The sequence below is a fragment of the Alligator sinensis genome, unplaced genomic scaffold (genome assembly GCF_000455745.1).
Source record: "Alligator sinensis unplaced genomic scaffold, ASM45574v1 scaffold1012_1, whole genome shotgun sequence".
In the NCBI taxonomy this organism is placed as follows: Eukaryota; Metazoa; Chordata; order Crocodylia; family Alligatoridae; genus Alligator; species Alligator sinensis.
Window position 1 is genome coordinate 334800 of NW_005842104.1, and position 5744 is coordinate 340543.

Below are 5744 nucleotides of genomic sequence, written 5' to 3' on the forward strand. Positions count from 1 at the left end.
TCCTCGGGCAGCACCTGCCGCCTGCGGGCGGCGCCTCTTATAGCAGCGCCCCAGCACCTGGCCCGGCCGCGCCAGCTCCCGCCCGCTCTGCCCGCCCTAGGGCTGCCTGGGAACTGGGGGGCGCGAAACATTGTCCCGCGCGGCCTCTGGCTTCGGGTTTGTAACCCCAGGTGTTGCCAGCAAGCGGGCAGCGCTCTGGGCAGGCTCCCTGCGGGCTCCCTCTACCTGACCTCCACCCGTTTCCTCCCGGTCCTCCTCCCTCCCCCGCACGCAACCAGAGGCAGAAGGAGGGCTGGAGGGGACCTCCGGAGGTCATCTCGTGCAGTCCCCCCCGCCTGAAGCAGGATCAGCCCTGGCCGAACCACCCCATACAAACCGTGACCGAAACTCTCCCCTCAGACCTGACACAACACAGACCTCACACCCTAACCCGCCACAGGTAAAGCAGCAGAGCCAGCCGTGCATCTATATATTCACTAATGCACTTTCGGTAATGAGCATTAAATTGAGTAGTCCCATTGTGAGAAAAAGGCACATTAGCCTATTTTAATGTGTATTAGGTAAAAAGCATGGCTTTTTTGTTACGGGGGTATAAGTTGTAGCAGTGTTGGTCTAAAGACATAGGCAGACAAGGTTCTTTGGGTAAATCTGATATCTTCTATTAGGCTACTTTGTGACACTTTAATGCATATTAAAATAGGTTAATGTCATTAAAGTGCACATGTAGACTGTCCACAACAGGCCCTGAGTAGAAGGCCAGGCCCCTGCTATACAGGAAGGCAAAAGCCCCCATAGCCCGCACCAGTCTAACTATGGGGTAAAATTCCTTCCTGACCCCAAATATGGTGATCAGTCTGACCTTGAGCAGACGGACAGGACATCCTACCTGGGAACTTCTGGCTTTGCTTCAAGCAGGAGCATTGGTACACCCTGGTCAAAATCCCAAGCCTCTACTGTATCCAGGCTAAAAAGTGGGAAGGCTTAAAAACACACGTAGCAGAAAATTGGGGGGGGCACCAGCAAAGACCCGAAGCATGGGAAATACCCATAGTAGGACATAGGCATAGCATGCCTAGAACCCCTAGACTGGTTAGAGTTTGTCCTTTCTATGCAAGGATCAAGCATGAAAAGCGAAGTCCTCTACATGCCTTGAATGAGTTTTGTTATTCCTGCTCCATTGTCATCATTACCATGGCAAACCCTGCTTGTCTGCCTGGTAGCACTAGCACATAGACTAGGGGTGGGCAAAATGTGGCCTGAGCCATTCTATCCGGCCCGCGGGGCCCCTAAAAATTTTAGAAAATTAATATTTATCTGCCCTGGGCTGCATGTCATGCGGCCCTCGGTGGCTTGCCAAAACTCAGTAAGTGGCCCTCCACCCAAAATAATTGCCTGCCCCTGACATAGACCATGGGAGAGGATGTCTTACTGCCACTAGACAGTCTATCTTTCATAAATCCAGGAAGCTGCCAAGGCCCCACAGAAGCCTTTAGATGCTATCTTGTCATAGACATTGATTTGCAATTGCAATTAATAACTGAAATGGACATATTTCATCTAAAAAATGCCCTGCCGTGAGGTCAGTGATTCTCAATCAAGGTCACATGGCACTCTGGGATGCCCTGAGATCCTTTCAAGGGTGCCAGGCAATGGCAACACTGTCAGGTGTACAAACATGATTCACAAGATAAACAGAGATTTCAAATGGGAACCCATAGTATTTAAAGCATTCTGACCTGCTGTGGTCTTTCTGAGTTCTTTGCAACAAAATAATTGTTCTATTATTTTTCGGTAGTCAAAAAAAAAAAGAAAACTAAGAGCCAGCATTTTCTGAGGCATGCCTCGAGTCTGACGAGGATGCCTTGAGTCTCCACAAGGTTGATAACCACTACATTAGATGAACCCAAAGCAGAGGTAGTACCCTGGTCATGTGTCTCACTAGTTTTTGAAGGCTTTGGATCTTCTGTATTAAAGATCTTAAGTGAAAGGGTGTTGGGATGTAGTTGGAAGTTCCTTATGCCTCTCTGATCTGCTGTTGCAGGCACTTTTCTCCATTTTCCAGCCTATACCTATACCGTAATTAGCAAGTCATAAAAGGGCAGCTTTGTTTCCTGCCCTGCAACCTGGTCTTCTGCACTGAGTGACACAGCTGAGGATCTGAGATACTCTATTTTTGACTTTTTTATTGTGGGCATCATGAATCAAAAGTTTGAAGGTAACCAAGGAGTCATTTAGTCCAAAACTCTCCACAGTTGTAAGATTCACTGTTCCTAAATCATGGAATAAATTACTTTTCAGGAAAGGATACATGGTAGGAATGTGCACAGGTAAATGGATATATATAAGATGAAAACAATTTTTATTTTACTTTAGTTGTTTTTCTTAAATGTGCTGTTTATTCAGCAGCAGTCATGAAGGTTTATATACTGAGCAGGGCAAGAGGGAGGGAACATAATTGTATCTGGTGCCAGCATAGCCCTGGAAACAAAACAGTCTCAAGCTTCAAGGGTTGAAGCAGCAATGCCAAGAGGTAAGCAGTTCTGAGATGCTGCAAAAAATGGACTGGGAGTAAAGTTGACCCCAAAAGACCTTTGCATCCACTGATATGAACTTGCAGTGACCTGCTATTAGGTGTTTAGTATGTTTATTACCTCTACAAGCTGTGGGTTTGTGTAGTGGCTGATAAACATGGTAGCAAGGCTACATAAAAAATGAAGGTGTAATTAAAGTGGCCTACCATTCTAGCTTTAGTCTAGTAGGCACAAGTAACAAGAATTAGAATATATGGCAGCACTGGCTGTACAAGACTCCTTGGGTTAAAGGCCCAAGGAGTTAATCTTTACTAAGATTATTACTTATTCTAGCTACATTAAAACTAGTGCAGGTATTCCTACTTATACTGCATCACAGCTGTATCTGCCATTTTGACATACCCAAAGGGTACATCTAGTTCCACAATACCTTGTGATATAAAGAATTCCTACTTTACTAATGGCACACGGTAGGCCCAGGTGGCACCTTAGGGCATCTTTCCTTGTGCTCTGAGGGTAGGGGGGTGGGGCACTTTAATTAGAGCAGCTCTGAGAGCCACTTTAATTAAAGCACTTACAGCATCTTGTGTATTCAGCATCCAGTGCTTCTAAATGGCAGCAGGGGCACTTTACCTAAAGCTCATTCAATGGACTTCAGTTAAAGCACCCTCACTGCCATTTGAAGTACAGGGATGCTGAGTGCACAAGACACAGAGGCTGCTCGAGTGCATCAGAGCAGTGATCTCACACATGTACAGGCACTCTTAGAGACTAAATGTTTCAGATATGCATGAATTTCTTGGGCAACAGCCTATTTTTTCAGATACTGTGAATACACTGTCTGTCTCCTGACCCAAAGAATGTTTAATTATTTCTACAAAGTAGAATGGCTACTTACTTGAAGGAGATGTGACCCAGAAAGCCTTTGGGGTTTGACGCATCTTTGATGCAGGAAACTGAGGTTCATCTCCCTTATCTAAATTAGTTGCAGTAGAAAATTAAAGCCAGGTCTCCCAGATGAGTGCTTTAACAACAGAGCCATTAGCTTTTCTAGCGTGGATAAGAGTCTCTTTTTCTCTTTCTCTCACTGCTTTTATTCTCCACCCCATGCCTGTCCCAGCCACAAAAAAAAAAAAATGCTTTCATGACAATGAGGAAGAGGGATATCTAAAAAATCTTTTACAATTTTGTAGGACTGTAAATTTGTTTCCTACCCAGCTAATTGCAAAGCTCCTTGTGTCACCCTGTCAAAATCTTCCAGCCACAGTCTGTAGAGACCTCTTGCAGACATGGACAGATTCTACATCCACTGAGTCCTTCAAAATTGGCAGTAGATGCCAACTGTGATGGATATTTATTTGTTTATTTGCAATGCAGGCATCTCTCCAATGGAAACTGAAGTCAGTTTGCACAGGTCACGGTTATGGTAATTATTCTGAGTCATTGGCATGAGGGTCATATTCTTCCATCAGCTTTACTTAAGCTGTAATTACCTTAGTTTGTTATGACAGAAAGAAACATTCACTCTGAGCGGTGGAGAGAGATAGCATAAATGAAACTATATTTTTGCCATTTAAGGTAAATATTACATTTATCATAAAGAATCCCCCCATAGAGCTTTGCATGAGGCTGCATGAGGCTGTAAAAGCATCCTCTCCAGGGATATAGCCTACAAAGAGACATAGGTACCTAACTAACAGGTCGAGCATGGAAGTTCAAAATGTTGGTCCTCAAAACCCCTTAAAATCTTCTCTCTAATACCTGAGGCACCTCAATTCCCTATGCACCTGTATTCACTGGTAAAGTTCCCTAGGCACATAAATTTCTGCCAGAACATGCAGAACAAGCTGTAATACTGACATCGCTTGCTCCCACCAGGTTTGACATGCTAGATGTTTCTTGTGTGGTCTCCAGGTGGTAAGGACTCTCAGAATATACCTACTTGAGTAAATATTGCTCAAAGTCCAGCCACTGTAGAGGTCTATCTTACCACCTCTTTAAGCAATAGTCCAGTAAGAGTATTTCCCAGGGATGTGGAAGAACCTGGTTCAAATCCCTTCTACACTTAATTGGACTCAAGTGAGACAGAGTATTAAAACAGTCTTAAACTGGTGATTAGGGCACTGCTCTTGGAAGCCTGCCTGGGTTCTATTTTCTGCTATGAGGAATATTAATGTTGTATTATGTAAGCTAGAACAACATTATTATTCTGAAGGCACTTCGATGAATTATGCAACACATTTGTTCAAATCCCTGCACCAAAGCAGGCAGAAAGATTTGGACTAAGGTATCAAATCTAGGCACATGCACAAAGTATTAGACTTGAACTCATGTGCATGTTGGTGTAGGGGAAAGGGTTTAGATACCTCTTCTTCTGGGTTAGATTGTATGTGAGAGGACTGACTTGCTTAAGGCACCTAACTCTGGCTTTGAAACCTGAGTAAAGAGTGGCACCTCCAACCATGCCAGAGTTAGGTGCCTAATACCCTGAGAAAGGGTGGAGTTTTAGCCTTCTTGACATTTCCTTCTGGTTAGCTTAGACACCTTCTTGCTTAGCATGCTGGCCTCTGTGGATCCCATTCTTTACCCATGCATTAGACACAGAGAATCTAAGTGTCATAACCCAACGATTTTTAGTGCCTCAGCACATTGGAATTTTCCCACCACATGGAGCTTTCTTTGCACGGTGGATTTCTCAGCTGCAGAGAGAAAACCCCGGTGCAAAGAGCTCCTGCCACACGTATGCAAATTAGTGTCCCACTATTGGTCAATTCTAAATTATTCCTACGTGGCGGCTAGCAATTGGCTCGCTAGCCGTATAAAAGGTTAGAGCAGTTTCCGCCCAAGTTGGAGGACTCCACAACCATCTCGTGGGGAACTCTGAGCGCGCTGTGGAGCCTAGCAAACTCCACGTGTGTCTTGGAGGAGGACATAGAGGCCTGATCAGCTTTTAGCCACTCCCCGTCATAGTGGAAAATTTGACGTACCCCCGTGTGAAGCGCTCATGGAGTCATACATCAACGACTCATCTCGGTTCGGTTTGGAAGAGATCTCACTTGTGTTTGTTTGTGTGCATCTGCAACTCAAACAAGTTTCCTTCCTGCACTGTGACCATCGGCAGTGTAAGTAAAGCTTTCTTTGGACAACCAATACGCTTCCGTGCCTAACTTTACTCTGTCGTGGAAAAACCCCACCTGACGGTCCGGGCTACTG